Below are 19,734 nucleotides of genomic sequence, written 5' to 3' on the forward strand. Positions count from 1 at the left end.
CTAAACCATAGAACAAAGGACAAAGCCAAGGCGGGGTAGCCCAAGACAACCCATCAAAGTTGCAAGCAAAGAACAGTGCCACGAAGCCGAAAAAGGACACGGGAAAATGGTGTGAGTTCCATAAGAGCTCCACTCACAACACAAGTGAGTGTCGGGCTAAGCAGTCACTAGTGGCTGAGCTAAAGGTTTCTGAATCGGATGCATGTTCTGACTCTGAGTCAGAACCCAACAAGAGGAATGACAAAGGGAAGCAGATCATTGATGCAGATCCCAACGCCACTGTTGCTACGGCCAAGATCCAGAAAAATGAACCCGAAGATCCAGAGGAGGAGAAGTGTCTCTTCCACTCCCAGATGTGGGTAAAGGGCTCCTCGCTACAGTTCATTGTCGATAGCGGGAGCCAAAAGAACCTCATTTCGGCAGAGGTTGTGAAGTGGTTGGGCTTACTGACCACAACACATCCACAATCGTACACCATCGGTTGGCTTCACCAAGGACGGGATCTTCGCATGAGCCAGCAATGTCGCCTTCCATACAACATCAAGCCCTTCACGGATGAGGTATTGTGTGACATTGCTCCCCTTGAATTTTGTGATGTATTATTAGGACAAACATACTTGTGGAAGCGACATGCTGTGTATGAATCAAGGCTCGTGCTGTTATTATTACATTGGGGAATAAGTTGTACATGATACAAGAGGTAGCACCGCCTACCGCCATCTCTTTGATTACTGCAAAACAATGCAGTAAGCTCATTTCCAAAACCGGTAAATTTGTTTTCCTGATGATACGTCCTCAAGGAAAGAAGAAGACGGTGGCCATGGCCTCCAAACAGGGCCCCTCTGCATGACAACTACAGATGGACAAGGTCCTGGAGGAGTACGAGGACATCTTCACCTCCCCCACAGGGGTTCCTCTGCACTGTCAGGTCAAGCACTCCATCGATCTGACCCCAGGTTCACCATTACCTAATGGACCAATTTATCGGTGCTCTGTTCTAGAGAACGATGAAATCAAGAGGAAAATTCAGGATCTACTGTAGAAAGGTCACATCCGTCCGAGTTCATCACCTTGTGGGAGCCCGATCATGTTGGTACAGAAGAAGGATGGGACTTGGAGACTCTGTATTGACTATCAGGCGCTGAACAAGATCATTGTTCATAATAGGTACCTGATCCCGCTGATTGATGACCTCCTGGACCAACTAAAGGGGGCAAAAATATTTCAGCAAGTTCGATCTGAAGTCAGGATATCACCAGGTACCAATCGAACCCCCTGATGTGTGGAAGATTGCCTTCAAAGCCAAGGAGGGCCTTTTCGAATGGTTGGTTATCCCTTTCGGATTGACGAATTCTCCTACAACCTTCATGAGGCTAATGGATGACATCTTGCGACCATTCACCAACTCATTTGTAGTGGTATACTTGGATGACATTCTGATCTTCAGCCAGAGTTGGGAAGAGCACCTCCACCACATCCGACAGGTTCTCCAAACACTGTGGCAACACAAGCTATGTGCCAATTTGGAGAAATTCACTTTTGGCATGACCTAGGTTCAGCATCTGGGATACATTATTGATGAACAGGGGGTGCATGTGGATCCATCCAAGATCCAATTCATTCAGGATTGGCCATCCCCAACCACTCTAACAGAGCTCTGCAGCTTTCTAGGCCTTGCCAACTTCTATCGCAGGTTCGTGTTGGGGTTTTCTCATATCACTTGGCCCTTGAGTCAAGTCACCAAGGGAGGAGCAAAAGCAAAATTCTTTTGGTCTGAATCTCAACAGAAGGCATTCATAGAGTTGAAAGATCACCTCTGCACGGAAATAGTGCTCACGTTACCAGATTTACAACAACCATTTGAGGTTGAGACAGATGCCTCTGACTATGCTATTGGGGCAGTCCTTACTCAACATGGGCATCTAGTGGCATATCACAGCGAAACACTTTCAGATACAGTCCAGAAGTATCCCACTTATGATAAAGAGATGTATTCCATTGTGCAGGCCTGCCGACAATGGAAGCATTACATTTTGGGGAAGGAAATGGTCATCCACACAGACCACCGACCCCTGCAGTTCATACAGACCCAAGGGAAATTGCAGAATGATCGCCATCAGAAGTGGTCTACATACCCGCAATAGTTCCATTTGATGATCAAGTATAAGAAGGGAAGCACCAATAATGTTGCAGATTGCCTCAGTCGACCACCGATCATGACGTTACCCACCATGCTCAACTCTTGTGAGCACGAGACTTCTGATTGGCCACTTCTCTACAAAAGCGACCCAGGATTCGGCCACAGATACCAGACACTCTTGGAGGGTCGGCATGTTCCAGATTTTCACCTCTAAGATGCCCTGTTATGCCACCTGGGTCACCTTTGTGTTCCTTCAAGCGAGCGTGCCAAGCACACTACAGTAGGGCTTCTGGGCATTTCGGGGTCTAGAAAATGGTGGCAGTACTGCAAAAGTATTTCTATTGGCCGAATCTTCGATGGGATGTCGGGAAGTACATCAGATCATGTACTGCTTGTGCCATTGCCAAACTGACCATCAAGAAGCAAGGCCTCTATACCCCGCTGCCTACCCCTAGTCGACCTTGGGAATCCATCTCCATGGATTACATGTCAGGCATTCCTTCCACTAAGCATGGAAATGACTATATTTTTGTGGTCGTTGACAGATTCTCAAAGATGGCCATTATGGCGGCCTGCAAGAAGAATATCACAGTAGAGGCCACTGCTAAACTCTTCTTTGAATGAGTGTGGGTGCACTTTGGGATCCCACAATCTATCATCTCAAATCGGGACAGTCGGTTCCTCAGCACATTTTGGTCCAGTCTCTAGTCAATGCTGGACACCAAACTCACTAAGTCCACAACCTTCCATCCTCAAACTGATGGCCAAACACAGGTTGTCAATAGAATGATTGTACACATTCTGCACATGTACAACTCAAAGCATCCACGCACATGTGACGAGAGCCTCCCCTATGTTCAGCACAGCTACAACCGAGCTCTTCACAGCTCAACTGGCCACAACCCTTTTTAGGTGGGCTTAGGATTCTAGCCACTATGCCCCATTGACGTGGCCATGCCACTTGCAACTACTCACACAAATTCGGCTCATGTCCAGTCCGAAACAGACAAGGCAACTAGCTTCATTGAGCACATCCAACATATTCGCTAGTAGGTCCATGACATTCTGGAGAAATCAAATGCCAAGTACAAGCAACAACATGATCAACATCAGATGCCACACAAGTTTCAGGTAGGTGACAAAGTCTGGTTGCATTTGCAAAAGGAATGCCTAACTGGAGCCTATCGGAAACTGAGACCAATCCGCTATGGCCCTTACACCATTACTAAGGCTATGGGAGACAATGCATTTGAGCTCAGCATTCCTCCATTCCTTGGCCTGCACCCAGTGTTCAATGTGGACCACCTTCGCCCATACTTTCCACCATTGCTAGACACATCCAACATTGCAGAATTGCTCACACCTACAGAATTAAATCCAAATTTCATGGAACAAGCTGCAATTGATCGGATCATGGACACAAAGATCAAGAACACTCGCCAACATAATATCCAACTGTATAGAGTTGTCAAAGCAGGCCAACTCCTTCACCAGGGCAAGTGGCTCACCAAGGACCAAGTTCAGCAAAAGTTTCCTCATCTCATGGAGGAACTCAACGCAATGGGGACCATTGCTTCCTACGGGGGGGGAATGATCCAGGTGGATATTGGTGGCCACCGTCCAAGTCCACCTGGACCCCCACCATTATTTCTCTCAGCATTTTCAATTTCCTTAATTGTACCACAACTTACTATTTTTAGCATTTTTTCGAGTCCTGAACTTTCAGAGCCGTTTTGAGGCCCTAAATGACATTTTTTGGGAAATCTGTGGGCAACATGGGTCCATGGACCGATGTTTCCCTTCCCAAAGTGGTAGTGCTCGGATAGATCTTTCTAATGAGTTATTGTACGCATCAAACAAAGATCGTATGCCAAAGTTACGACCCTGGGAAGTTGATGTACCAATTTACCGAAACGGGGCCCACAGTTTGGCGTTTCATCTTCTAGGGTTAGGTTTTGGAATGTTAAGGGTTTTCCATTGTTTCTCAACAATAAATAGGCCTTTGAGCCTCATTGTAACACAGTTCAGAGGCATGTAGCCACCAGACATCTCTTCTCAGAGATAAGCTACCATCGCCCTAGCTGGTTTATTTCCATTACTGTTTGTAAGCATATTTCAGTATTTTACATTAATGAAATGAAGTATTATTTCCACTGCATATATGTGCTTATGGTTATCTCTGTTATTTTTTGCGTTCCTGTTTAAGTCCGGATCATGCAATTCCCTCAGGCACTGCTACACCTTGTCCAATGTTTGATGGTACTGGTCCTCAATGTGGCTCCAAATATTCTCCATTAGGTTGCGGATCACATCACCGATATCATCCAGGTCCCCCTCCATGAGGACCAAAGGTGTCACACTCACAGAGTTATCAAACTTCTGCTTCTTGCACTGTCCCATGGAACTCCACTTCTGCCTCTTTTTGACAATGAATGGGGACTCCAAGCCTGCTCCCCTTCCTCTTCACCCTTTGTCTCAACCTCTTCATTGGTGCGCTCTATTTAAAATTCGTCGAGGTCAATAGTGGTGTTCAATGTGGTGGCAATTTTCTCCTTTGGCTTTGTTGTCTCTTTGGCAAAGACTGTCTCTTTTGGTGCTTCTCCCTCCTTTAGAGAAGCCTCTTTCTTCTGCGTGACCTTTTCTTTTTATACGACCTTTTCCTTCATGGAAGCCTTTTGTGCTTCCTTCTTCTTCTCTTTCACTGTTGCCATCGTAGCTTTGGTTTTCTCTGCTTCACCTTTAGCAGCCTTATTGCTTCCTGCACCCGCATCAGATGGGGTGAGCTAGTCGCTTGACCATTTATTGATGACCCCCATAATGTCATATTTGGCAACAAAGTATGGAAACTTGTGTCATGTGCTCATGGCATATTTCTTCGTGCAGATAAACATATTATGAAAATTTGCCTTGAAATCAACTACATTCGCATATTGGGCATGCAAGCTTGGTGATAACTGTGGCCACTGGTTAATCACCATCCTCAACTCTAATTCAAAAGGACCAAAAATATTTTTGTCTCCATTACGCACTCAGGGTCCTTCGTAGCCCACAATGAGGTGAATTTGGTTGCCTTGTATAGGTCTGGATCATGCTACAAGAATTAGCTTTCCTCTGGTGTCCTCCATGCCACTAGCGCGATTAATATAAGCAATCACACGTAGTCGAATGCTTTTCCCTCATCTTGGGCCTCTTGAAAATATTCCAAAAATTCATGACATAATTATTTAGTCCCATTACATTGGACGAAGCCAGAGATACCACTGCCATTGACACTTCATCAACGCCATAACGAACTGCACTGCACCATCTGATATGGAACTAATTTCATAGCCACATGATTTCCTCACCAACTCGAAGTCACTCTTCATCTGATCTGCCAACTTCTTCTCCTACGATTTTCCTACAAAAGCATCTACAGGGTCTACTCCTTGATACGACAATAGTGTTATGCAGTGAATCAGCATATGAGTGATTGATATGGGCCCTCCCAACCAAAGGCATCCATCATGAACCAGTGTCAATAATTGATGCACACAAACCTTGTTAATGGTGTTGCGGCTAAAATGCGACACCCACAACATATTGAGAAACCTCACGCACTCAACTCCAGCCTCCCACTTCATTAATTCGAGTTGTGTAACATCCGACTCCTCATAATACACCTTCTTCAGGTATTTTCTCATTGCAAGATGCAGAAGCTTCACGTGATCCCCCAAGTCCCAGTCTTCCATGTTCAAATACAGTATTTGGGCTAGCAAATTGCCCTCAAAAGGTACATTCTCTGACAGCAATGGTTTGGAGACCATGAATTTCACCAAATCTGGGTCTTTAGGAACCTTGGCAGTGGATTTCCTTGGTGGTATATAAGGCGATATGTGAGTAATTGAGACGACTTCATATGCATCAATTTCTTCATTCCCCATGGTGAGATCTTCATCATCTAAGTCTAGGGGTTTTGTCGAATGCTTGGTTCTATCCATCTTCCCCTTTTGTCTGACCCCCATTGGATTTTTGCACAGCGATTATCGCACCGGCACTTGCTGGGGCTTCTTCTTCTTCTTTTTTCTCATGGCACAAAGACCATAGATGGTTTAGGTCTCGGCGACCTAGACACTGTAGTAGGAAAACTTGTAGGCACAAGTTGGATAGGATCAGGTCGAGTTGCAGTCATTATCTCTAGGAATCTTTCACACTGCTAATCAGTGAAATTCCCGAAACCTGGTTGTGAAATATTCTCTCGAAGTATTTCCCAAACTTCTGTAGACATACAACAATTCTCTTGGCGCAAATTAAAGAACAAAAGCTCAAGGCAATTTCTCAGGAAGTAAAGTGTTCGAATGTGGAGCGAAGTGTTGTATTTATAGCCCAATTCGAATTCAAATCCATATGTTCCCTCCGGATTCCTTTCATTAATGTGCTTTTGGTGGCAAATTTCCAAAGATATGCTCCTTAAATGCTCTCCTCCCACTCCCTTTAATGGAAAAATTTCCATCCAATCATCTACAATGTTTCCAACGATCTTTTTTGGCCGGGCTACGTGGGACCCAGTATTCTAGTGCAAGTCCTTTGTTTCATCTCTCCTCTGTGCCTTCCCTTGATTCATCATGCAACCCATACAATTCACCAAACTATCCTTCTAACAGTGTAGTTTATAGTTCTGCACACCCTTGCAACTTCTTGGAGTGCTAAGACTATCCCACATTCATATAGTCACTACGCAGGGGTGGGATCACTCTTGTACAAATTTAATTGACTCCCATTAAACTTTCCTGGAAAAAGCTCCCCGTTCAGCTTTGTGAGCTGAGCTATGCCTCCATTTGTAATCTCGTTGACGATATAGGGCTTGAGCCAATGCATTTGGAACTCTCCTGGAAACTTCGTGAACTTACTATCATACAGCAATACCAAATCTCCACTCTTAAAGGTGTACTTCTTAATATGGCGATCATGCCATGCCTTTTCGCGATCCTTCTGCATCTGTTGATGAAAACTTGCCAAGAAGCGATCTTCTTCCAGCTCAACTATCTACGCAAGGCGTTCTTCCCCGATATCTCAATCGACCATCTCTGTAAATGCAGCAATCCACAAACTTGGCACAATGTACTCCATCGATATCATGGCTTCTTATCCATAAACTAGTCTAAATGGCGTATGTCCAGTTAGCTTGTTATAGGTAGTTCTATACGCCCACAGAACAGTTGGTATGCGCACATCCCAATCATTCCATTTTTCATTACAAATCTTCGTTAAATAATTCTCCAAGATTTTATTAAAGGCTTCCATTTTTTTTTTCTTGAGGGTGATACGGTGTTATTTTCTAGTGATACATCTAGAACTATTCAAGCAAGGAAACAATCATTTTGTTCAAGAAGTGTGAACCCCTATCGCTCATCAAAATTTTAGGGCAGCCAAATCAAGACAAATGTATTCAAAAATGAACTTCGCAAGCCTAGCCATGCTACAATCCTTCATGGGATGTGCCTCAACCCATCTAGCCAAGTATTCAGTTGTTGTAATGATGTATCTAGCTCCTTTCTTCTTTCCTAGTGGCTGAATTTGTCCCACGAAGACTATTGCCCAGTTATTGAAATCCTGTGATGACACTTGCGGGTTTAGAGGAAATTCATCCCTTCGTGAGAGCCTCACCATTCTCTGGCAAACATCACATGCCCTACAATAAGCCTTGGAATCCTTATGCAGAGTTGGCCACCATATCTCAGCTCGTAGGATCTTCTGCGTAGTTTCTCTTCTCGCATAATGTCCTCCTGCAAATCCTCCATGTGCTTCAATGAGAATACTTTGTCTTTCATAATTTGGGACATACCTACGCAATACTTTATCTGATCCCATTTTATATAAGTGCCCTGCAATAACAAAAATATATATCCTTGACCAGCAATTCTTTCTTTTTCTATGTCGTATACCCTTCAGGAGTTGTATCCGTAGACAAGAACTGGATTATGTCTACAAAATGTTCATCTGTGACGCACACAACAAAGAGGTGCGCATCAAGCAACCCTTCATCCAGATTTGTAGGCTCGCCACCATTCTCAATCTTCGAGAGGTGGTCTATTCCAACATTTAATCACCTTGGCTTCACAAGTACTTCAAAGTCATATTCTTGAAAGAGTAGCAACCATCTACAAATTCCCAGGCTTGTTGACTAGGTACTTCAAAGAAGAATGGTCTGTGTACTTTTTGAAGTGTGCACCCAACAAATAGCACCTGAACTTCTTGAGCACATACACCATTTCCAATCCTTCACGCTTTGTGGTTGAATAATTATTTTCTGCCTTAGATAAATTCCTACTTGCAAACACTATTGGATGTTCAATATCACCTGTGCCTGGCTGGGTTATCACAACTCCTAATGTTATGCATGATGCATCTACATGTACGTGGAATTCCTTCTTCCAATCAGGGAACACTAGAATAGGCTATGTAACCATTTTTTTCCTTCAATACATCTAAACTCTTTTGGCAATCATCATCCCAGTAAAACGTCGCATCCTTTTGCAGTGATCTCTCCATGGGCGCAATGATCTGTGCATATTCTTTGATGAACTTCCTATAATATTTTATATGGCCCAGTGTTGCACGCAACTATTTGACATTCCTTAGAGGCTCCAAATTGATAATTACTACAATTTTGGTAGGGTCTACCATCAACCCCTTCTTACAAACAACATGGCCCAAGAGTATCCCTTATGGTACACATAATATGCACATTTTCATATTAAGGGATATATGATACTTTTGAAAGGTATCTAGCATGAGGCGAAGGATGGCAACATGCTTCTTTACTAACCAAAACATTGTCCAATCATCAAAATAAACCTCCAAAAACTTATGAATATATTCTTTGAAAGTTGCGACTACCACCCTAGAAAAGATTGCAGGGGCATTCTTAATTCCAAAGGGCATAACTGTATACTGAAAACAACCCCATTCAGTAGCGAAGGTAGTCTTACTCCAATCCTCTAGTGCGATCTTGATCTGATGGTACCCTAAAAACCCATCGGTAAACGAATAGGCTTCATGACCTCCAACATTATCTAATACTTCATCTGTGAAAGGCGTATGGAATGGATCATGGACATAAGCATCATTAAACTTTCTCAAATCTACGTAGATATGAATTTCTCCCTTCATCTTCTTTTCCTAAAACACCATAGGACTAACAAAATCTGATTCCTTGATAGGCTCAATAATTCTTGCTGCAAGCATCTTATCTAATTCTTCGCGCAATTTTTTCTCATACTTAGGATTCAATCGGTATGGGTGCTGCTTCACTAGCTTTGCATTTGGCTTCATATGACACCGAGATCACCTACTATTCCCGTTAGATCAGAGAACTTTTTGGGAAACAAGTCTTGATACTCTCACAATAACTCCGCAACTTTGTCCACTGTGTCCTCGTCCCAATAGTCACCTATGTTTGCGAACTTCGGTTGTGCTTCCGACCCAATATTCACCTACTCAGTCTTCAGAGGATTTGAGATTTCAGGGTCTTTGACATGGCAGAGGTGGAGTGGATGGATGTGGTATTCCCGTGATACCCTGATTTACCGTTTGTAGTGCACCTTGAAGTGTCTTCAGACTATTACTTTCTTCATCGCTATCAGACGCTCCCAACAAAGGACTGTACTAAGCACCTGAATCTGAATTTATTCTGAATGGATTTCCACTTCACATAGTTCTCATCAAATATCGACTAAACATCAATTCAATGGCATAACCTATTTCTCACACAATAGCTTTTTAATCTAGGTTTTCCAGGACTTCAGATACTTACCTCTTGGTCCTTTGAAAAACTGGCATTTAGCTTCATTATAACTGACAGATGTGTCGATTGTAAATTCAGTAATGAATCCACCCAAAATACTATCGATCCAAGAATCGATAGCCCTCGTGATCTTGTTTTCTAAACCTTCCAGGCACCTCACTAGCTCTGGAGTCCACACAATAGGGTTATCCAACTTCCACGTAACTTGATCATCCACCAATTTAGACAACCATTCACATAACTCACATGGAAAAGAGCATAAGAAAATTTCATCATCTTCTGTATACATGTATCTATTCAACCACTCTTCCTTTGACATGCGTGAATTCTTGTTTTCCTGGGCTGCAAACTCATGTTGCTTCCGATTGATCCACGATGCTATCTATTTCTTAGTTAGTATCCTATTATTACTCATCACATATTCCTTAGATAGATCTCGATCACATCAACGAAACCATTTGTTGGATTAATGGGGCTTGGACCTACATTCAGAGTTAGCTGCACTAACCAACAAAACCCTACACTACCGACCCTTTTGGCAACAACCCACATAGCGTAGGCTACAGTCTCACTTGAGGAAATATTGGGGGATGTTAGAAACAGGTTTCTACATCCAAAGGACTATGTGATGTGTTTTTGTTACTTCTAGGGCCTTATTCCGACCTTCGTGAATCCTAACCCCTAAAACTTAGAAATTACAGTAACTAACAGATAACAGATCCAAACTCTTCACTACTTGTTCTAAAAATTCACAACATCATGCAATTAACCAGATCTACCACTTTCGCTCATCCATTAAGTATTTTTCATGATGAATGCAGTAAACAAAGAAAATATACATTAATTTTAGAATTAAAGAATAATACACAGAAACATAGATAATGCTCCAAAACAACCTTTATTATGATCAGATCTTTAATTACATACTCTTTATACCCTACGCACATAGCTTCAGGGGCTCGTGCACTTAGCTGCGAACTTACCAAGTTTTTAGCGCACACAAATGCAAGAGCATTCCCTTTCACCCAAGTACAAAATAAGAAATACAGACCCAAAACTTGCCTATCTATGTTCTTTTATATATGGACTTACTTTTCTATGACCCTATATGACTCCTTTTATATCTTCTTCTATTACAATACTATGGTCTGCAAGCTATGGGTTGGTCACAAAACTTATCTCCTAACAAACTAAGGGGATTTGACCTTCCTAAAGCCCATTTGACTCCTATCGACATGCGCACTCTACTCCTCCAAATATGGAGTCTTTACAATAATAACAAAAAAGTTATAAAATTGACCCTAGGGGACCCTGTCCCAATAGGTCCCCAACATAAAGTCGTGATTCATCCCAAGTCACTCTGCTGGTGTTGCCTTGATATTTTCTTTATACCGCTAAAATTTGTCTTTAATGATTGAAGATCTTTGTTCCTTGAGTAGTGGCATGACGAACTTACTCAACCAATTTTGCTATAGTTGGACCCTCGATTGCAAGGACCATGTTTATCTGTGTCTTCTGTATAGCCTTCAGCTTGCTCTGCACCATTTGTGTCAACTGAATTGCCTCATCTCCCCAGGGTTGCATCCTTGAGGATATGATTGTTGCCTTCCGAAGTAGCTTGTCAATCTTAGTCTGGATAAACTTCCCCTCTTGTATTCGGGTGAACCCTTTGCCCTGGTGCTAAGGTCTGTGCTATAGCCCTGATCTCATCAAACTGCCTTTTCTTTTCTCAAATATCTGCTTCGATTTTCTTCAAAGTTGGATCCTCCTGTAGTGAGGTCCACAGTTCCATGGCTTGTTCAAACAATTGGGTACAATCCTTGACTGCAGCTTCTAGTGTAGCCATCTCTTCTCTAATAGAAGCCTCTCATTGCTCTCTGACTTCTGAAGGAGTGGTTAGCTATAGCTTAAGTTTGGGCTCATAAATAATTCCATGAATAATTCCAAAATTTATGACATAAATGGTTTTCAAATATAGAAAACCGTCATTAAAAATAATGATGACATGAGTGGTTTTTTAGTTTTATCTACATAGTTCTTGCAAATATCATCCATATGAAAAATATTTTTTTATCTACCTATGAAGACACATTAACAACTAATTATTACTTTGATTTTGTTGAAGCTCACATCTATCAAGAATAATCTAATTACACTTATCTTCAACAAACCTAGAAATTTGCAAAGAGTCACCCTCTATTGTTAATTTTCCTTGTGGTTATATCGTTATTTGCTTTGATAATTGCATTAAAACATTTACACATTCAATTCACCCTACAATATTATAACATTGTTACATCATATGCAATTATGTAGAAAGAAAAACATCATTATCAATGCAACAGAACATAAAAATGAATAATATAAGAAAAGAAAGCACACATAGATACACCAGGATTAGTTAGAGACTAGGGAAAAATCCCGCAAGGGGGAAAACCCCATCAAATTATTCTTCTTATTATATTTTCATAAAATGTTCAGCGAAAAGAGAATACAATGATCTAATTCTTAAATCACAAAACTATATATAAAAACCAACCAAACAATATATGAGAGATGATCCTAATAGATAGATCTACTTCATATCAGTGTTTTCCAAACTATGGTCAATAATCAAGATCTGCTGTCAATTGTCGTAAAACCATAGGTCACAATCGAACAGAGCTAGTGACCACACATGTGGTTGCAACTCTCCAGCTTCACGGAGAAACCTACATGCGTGTGGCTACAACCGAGATTTCCTTGTGCCAACTCTGTGGCTATAGACCAAAAATCCTACTTCATATGTGCGAGCTTCAAACCCTATAATTTTAAACCTAAACAAACAAATCTTCACGAACCAAATTCAGACCTGTGTGAACCAGACCAAAGAAGAGAGAAGATGAAGATGCTTGATGATCATCTCCAAATGAGGATTTGTTGACTTGTATTTATAGTCTTTCAAGGGTGTCCAATTTCTCTTTTGGGTCGACTTGTCTTTTTGTTCACACATGGGTTTCCATATTAAAAATATATTTTTCCTCAACCAAATTAAATTCTTCCAAGGGATAGGAGGGGTATTTCTTAATGAGGAAGACAATCTAAAGTATGGGATTTGTCCTTGAGCTGCCAAATTACACTCCCTCTTAGCTAGGGAGAAAGTATCGAATGTAACCACTAGTCCATCTCAAATACCAAATCAAATGTCATCTCTTCTCATCTATTATCATCTTTGCTTATCTCTGCTCATATGTTGAACACTCTCAAACCTAAAAGAAGGATAATTTTAGATCATAAGGGAGCTCAAGCTACCACCCTCTATCCATTAAGGACCCACTGCTACTACCAAAATCATCTGCCAGTGGGGAGCCCAATGTTACAACCCAAGAAACTCTACCTGCGGGGAGCTCAATGCTACAACCTAGGAAACTCTACCAGCGGGGAGCTCAATGTTACAATGTGGGAAAATTTCATCGTCGAGGAGATAATTATACCACCCAAAATATATAAACAAAACAAGGGATTCCACTTACCTTATGAGGTAAGGATCACACCTATTCTACTTCCTGGTGATAATATGAGGAATACCACTTACCATAAATAGTAAGGATCACCCATATCCTATTATTTATTGATATTCCCAACTTGACCCTTAAAAGTCAGTGGTAGAACACCTACATCTCTAGCTTGAGCAGGATGCCACTTACCATGAATGGTAAGGATCACGCCTAATTCAAGTAGCCAACAACCATTGGCCAAATGGGTGGGAAAGATATATTTCAACTAGGGTATACTTGGTAGGGGGAGATGCACACTTACTATGAGGTAAGGACCAAGCACTCCTTGAGATGAAAATAGGGGAGATACACACTTACCATGAAGTAAGGTTTAGAAACACATATTGTCCATAGGATTCCTCAACCCTAGGAAATCTTCGGCTCAATTCCTCACCTTGGGGGCTCATATAGGAGGGAAGAGCTAACTCAATGTCCTCAATCAATCCAGACCCTTACCTAGGAGGGCCATATCCATCAATCCATGTTTGATCCTACATAACCATTTTGAGGTTACGACAGACTTTCCTTCAGGTCTTCGAACAACATCTCATACATCATTCTTCATAATGGATTCATATTCATCTACCATAGCATCCTTCCAAACCTGTTCTTTCGCTGCTTATTCAAATGTGGAATGCTCAACGTGGATCATAATTCTCATAACTATTGAATATCCCTGATATTGACACGACTTCTAAAGGACCTTTTGATGGGAACATGTCCCTTAGCATATTGTAATTTGTCACGGAGCTACTATGGTCTCTTCCTTCAACAACATCATATGATCATCTATTCATATCTAGAAGCCTTGCTTTATTCTGCAATCATCCATTGCAAATAATGATAGGTGTTTGGATCTCATGGAGAGTCTTTCCCTTTGAATGGGAAGCCTCTTCAATCTTCATGAATCAATACATCAACTTGTTTATCATAATGCTATCATGCATCAACAAAACTTGTCAAATCACGAAGTCAAACTATATCAAGTTCTCAGACATATATACATTATAGTCATGACAAGTCATCATTATCTAATTCATTGTCACATATGAACATGTCATCAAACATAAAAGGTTAGTCTCATATAATTAGGGAAGTTGACAAGTGTATCTTCATACTTCAAAGTTCATAATCACAACATCACTTTATTATATTACTCAACCATTTTTTCTTTATAATGCGAACATTGTCAAATCTACTATGTTTTTGAGTTATGATAGCTTACCAAGATCAATGCTTCTATCCGGCTTTATAAAATTGGGAAATCCATCATGTCTAAAATGTAAGATACTTGCCAAATATCAAGAGCACCAATATATCACATGTACTGAAAATCAAACTTACTTTCATATGTATGTGACTAACATGCATGAGTCATTTATGGAGGTGATATTCTCATCATACCTCAAGGCTTAACTCACCATTCAATATTGCAACTGAACCATAACACTAAAACAGTATACTATACAGACCTTGTAATATTTTGAATATCTTAGCAACTTATTTTTCATTTGTAGCTGTAGCACTTTCATATTGTAATGTTTGAATTGTATGCTACTTTGTCAACTTTGCAAAAACTTTCATTAGATACCTAGCTCTTCCTATTCAAGATCCAACTCTTCTCTTCCTGTAATAACTCTCTTTTACTGCATCTTATATGTTCCTCAAGAAGGATCTTCTTGTCACATCTCATCTGGAGGTTAGAAGTATTCAAATACTCAAATATTCATGTAGGAAGGATAAGAAATAATCAAATTAATAAATCTAAACAAGGATAGTGTCATAAAGAAGTAAATCTAGAAGGTACTTATCTTTAATGAGAGGTGATCAAATATTTCTTGAATCAAACTTCAAGAGTTATTATGGTCCATTATCCATATAATAATGTTTCCTTCAATATTTCCAATTGTCTTCATCAACAACTAGGCCTAATGAGACTAGCCCATCTAGGGTTACATTGAATCTGTCACAAGTGTTAGAACAACTTCTCATTTATCATTCTAGGGTTTCAAGAGTGCATAACTCAAACCTTTATCACACTCCAAGGTTTCTTCCAAACCCTAGCCACATTTTATCCATAAAACACTAGTAACCAGATTCCCTAAGATTAGCATTATTTTCAGTCTCTGCCATGTTCACTTGCTTACATCAAAAGTGTCTTCACACTAGTGATCTTTAATGACTTTTCTTTAGCCAATCTCTAATACCATGTTAATTTTCCTTAGGGCTATATTGTTATTTTCTTTGATAATTTCATTACAACATTTACACATTGAATTCAACCCACATAATTATAACATCGTTACATCATATGCAACTATGTGGAAAAAACAACAACATTAGTAAGGCAACAGAATAAAAAAAAGGAACAATAAAATAAAAGCAAGAACACATAGAGACACCACGATTTGTCAGAGACCAAGGAAAAGCTCCATAACTGGGAAAACCCTTTCAAATTATTCTTCTTATTAAATTGTTATAAAATTTTTAGCAAAGAGAGTACAATGATCCAATTCTTCATTGTTAATATGGAAAAATCATACACACATTTTCATAAGTTAAATGACACCCAGAGTCATAACACAACATGAACAATTGAATATGTTTCAACTGGAAACATCATGAAAGTAAAAAATAAAAGGTTTTACAAAGTCAAATTAAAAAAATCAACTCGCACAGATGCTCCAAAGGAAAAAATTCACTACCGTGCATCTTTCTTTTGATAATTGCGTGATTTGCCCAAAGTATGGTCAACAGTCCAAGACCACTCCACAAAATTTGAGTTGGGATTCGCTGACAAGTACTACCTAATGATAGCCAATTTCAATCTAATTTGGAGATATGAAATCCACAAGGTAATCCTCTTGTCCTTCCTGCAAGTGATTTTCTCATTGATGAGCTAATGGAGGGAAATAGGAGTTCAAATTCTATATAAACAAGGCATTGGAAGACCAAGAAAGAGAAGAAGTTTATGCATTGTTATGCTAACGAAGGTCCTCCAAAGTAATCCTGCATTCCAATGTTGAGAGAGTTCTAGCACTATTGAGAGTTCTCTTTTCTTCTTTGAGAGAGAAGGAGTTTACAAAGGAGATTGAAGAAGGGAAATCCTTGCTGAGAGATCTTGAGCATCATCACTCAAACAACTCTCCTCAAGTGTCTTGATATCTTATTTTTAACTCTTCCACAACTAGTAATCAATAAAGAGGATATTGTTCCTATGCCTTTGTCAATGTGTTTTTGGTTCATTAAGCTTGTTTTATGTTGTTTATTTTAGTTTTAGTTTAATCCAGGCATTATTCTCATTATTTCCACTGCTTTGTTGGTTTTTTTTTAAGCACTAACATAATCTAGTTGTTTGTATGCTCCTTGTAGGTAGAAACCAAATACAAGGAAGGTGTTTTTGGTACCTTTAGTCAACAAACACACAAATACAAAATGTCAACTCCACTTATTTTCTTTCTTTAATCTAATTGGTTGTTTTGCATGTCGTCTATCTCTACATTTTCATTGTGTTTTGCGTTCATAATTTTTATGGAATTGTGAAGGCACCCTTAGGACTTGTTAGTGGCCTAAAAAGAACCTTTGTTCATTTTTTCGATCCAATCACGTGAATTTTCCCACAGACAGACATGTTGGTCGCACATTTGTGAAAAACATAACCTGCATGATGCAAAAAAAGATCAAAATTTCATTATAATTCCTCTTTCTAGAGTGTTGTGGTAGCCTTTAGTGAACTACCCACACTCCTGATTTTTTTTACAATTTAGATAGATTGCTTAATTCCTTTTCTAACCACTATTAGTTGGTAAATTTCTTATTTTTAGTTTGAAAAATTTGTAGGTCACATAGCTTAAACTAGTGGAAAGTAAGTGGCCCTAATCCACACATCTTTTCTATCTTGTTTTTCTCAATCAAAATCATCACACTTAGCCTAATTAGGAGGAAGGTAAGTGGCACTAATTCTACACATCTTTTTTACTAACCAAAGATTTTCAATTTTCAAATTATTATCAAGACTAGGATTGGGTGTTAGTAAGAAAGGGAGTAGCACCTGCTTCCCTTGTGTCCTTGTGATGATCTTGTGGTTGCATCTGAAAGCTTTCTCAAATCACTCGGTTTCCATCTCCCTATATACTCACATAGTGTAATTAGGAAGTAAGTGTCCCATTATCCATGAATAATATATTTTATTTAAAGGAACAAGCATAACATAATGTAATTAGGGGAGCTGTAATGGATCACCACATATCCATTCTACTTCACATCTTGTATGTCCACAAGTTCACTTGCACATAATTGCACCACACACACTAAGTTCATATAAACTTTGCATCAAGGGAATACACCTTTTAGAATCTTGATTTTTAGTTTCTTTGAAGCTTACATTTTTCACACGCTAAGTGAAGATAAGCCTCTCTAAAAACAACCTTAACACTTGAACACACTAAATTCCCCACAAGGGTCACAAAAGAATTTGTAGTGTGGGTTGGCACCCCATAATCCATTGTTGATCATTTTTCATATTGAAACATATAAGTTGTTTTCGAGGGAGCTTAAATCCTTCATCATCCCATGGTCAAAACTGGTATGTGCCAGAAACCCGTGAAGGGGGTAAGGATTAGGGGAAAAATTATCACATACCTTCATGTCATCTCCTGATGCGTGGTAGGGATATTGGGTCCAAACCTTACAACTAGAGCTTGAGATTTGAATGCCCTCATAGGAATAAGGTAACCTTAGTGGCCAAATATTAGGGTATATTTCCCTATAGGTTGAGGTGCAGGAGCATAGAGACCTAAGTCGATCTTCGTAAGGCTGCTAGAAACATCGCCAGTACTATTAGGATGTCACCCCAGTACCCCCCATTATAACTCTTCTCCATACCTTGGTTGGTTCTTAGCTGTTGGAAGTGTCGTCACTACTTTCGAGACGTGGCTCGAGTACTAGAATATGAGAATCCTTGCAAGGCCCAACTACTATTTGAGCAAAAAGGACGTCTATGTCTTTCTAAGATTTTTTATCATACGCAAAAAAAATTTAAAAAACCTTTTTTTTGTTTGATTGGTCACATAGCATAAAGTTAAAGGGAGAATTATCCATTTATTTTCACTTTGCCTTATGTATGTGGTTTATTTTATTTGATAGAAATTCTCCTGTCACCATATAAAGTAATGCACACCCACAATGGAACAATAGGGGAACCAAGGGTTACCTGTCACTCTCGTCACATTCTAGACCTGCTCCCTTAGTCGAGAGGTGTGCCAGGTCTCTCTCCATCTAGGCATAGATAAAACGATTCAAACATCTAATAGGGTCATCCTTTATTGGAGCAACCTTGATTGGGACCCCTCCCCCTCAAGGTACCCCTTTTAATACCCCTGTGGGTTTTCCACATACTACTCACTAAGTAGTCCTACTCATTCCTCTCCATAAGGGAACTCCTTCAAGACTACATCCAGAGGTTATTACAATATGGAAAAAACCAACAAAATATTATTTGTAGCTTCTTTAAACCTACCTGATCTCACTAAGCTCACAAATTATCTAATTTCCCATAATCCACAATGGTCTCCCATGCCAACCAAGATCCCTTCAGACATTCCTAAGTTTGAAGCTAAACAGGGGGAAGATCCTACAAACCACATCATGACCTTTCATTTGTGTATTCGTCCAACAATATCATTGAGTATTCGATTCATCTAGGACTATTTCAACGCACCCTCATGTGCCCTACAATGAAATGGTATGTGAGAAATCAATATTGTTCACATGGCACATTTGAATCTCTAGCTCAACCATTCGTCACTTTTTTCCAACCCCTAGTATTTCATGACATGGGGCTGGAATTATTGACCCACTTTCAGCAAACTACCTCAACTCATATTTCATACCATGGCCATGAGTGGTGAAAGCGTTGTAGGATTTGTAAACTATTGTAGTTGAATACCTCCACCTTGATTTATTTTTGAAATCTATTCTGTCAACAATTGAAAAAGATGTCGTTACAACCACACACCAGAAAAAGGAAGAGGCTATCAATAAAGCTAAAAAAATTTGAGCTTATTTACACTTAGCCAGGGTAATTGTATATTGTACTCTTGAATGCCCCCTGACTATAGTCATTCAGAAAAGATAAACTAGGAGCATCAAATGTGGAAAATGATTTAATTTGAACCATTGCCCAAAGTCACCCTAGAAACACTTTCCAACAGTATGAAAACATGTATAGTGGAAAACCCCATTTCCAATCATTTGAAGGTCCACCCACAACC

The sequence above is a fragment of the Pinus tabuliformis genome, chromosome J (genome assembly GCF_031772625.1).
Source record: "Pinus tabuliformis cultivar Carrire ecotype Pingquan chromosome J, CPIR1, whole genome shotgun sequence".
Taxonomy (NCBI): Eukaryota; Viridiplantae; Streptophyta; class Pinopsida; order Pinales; family Pinaceae; genus Pinus; species Pinus tabuliformis.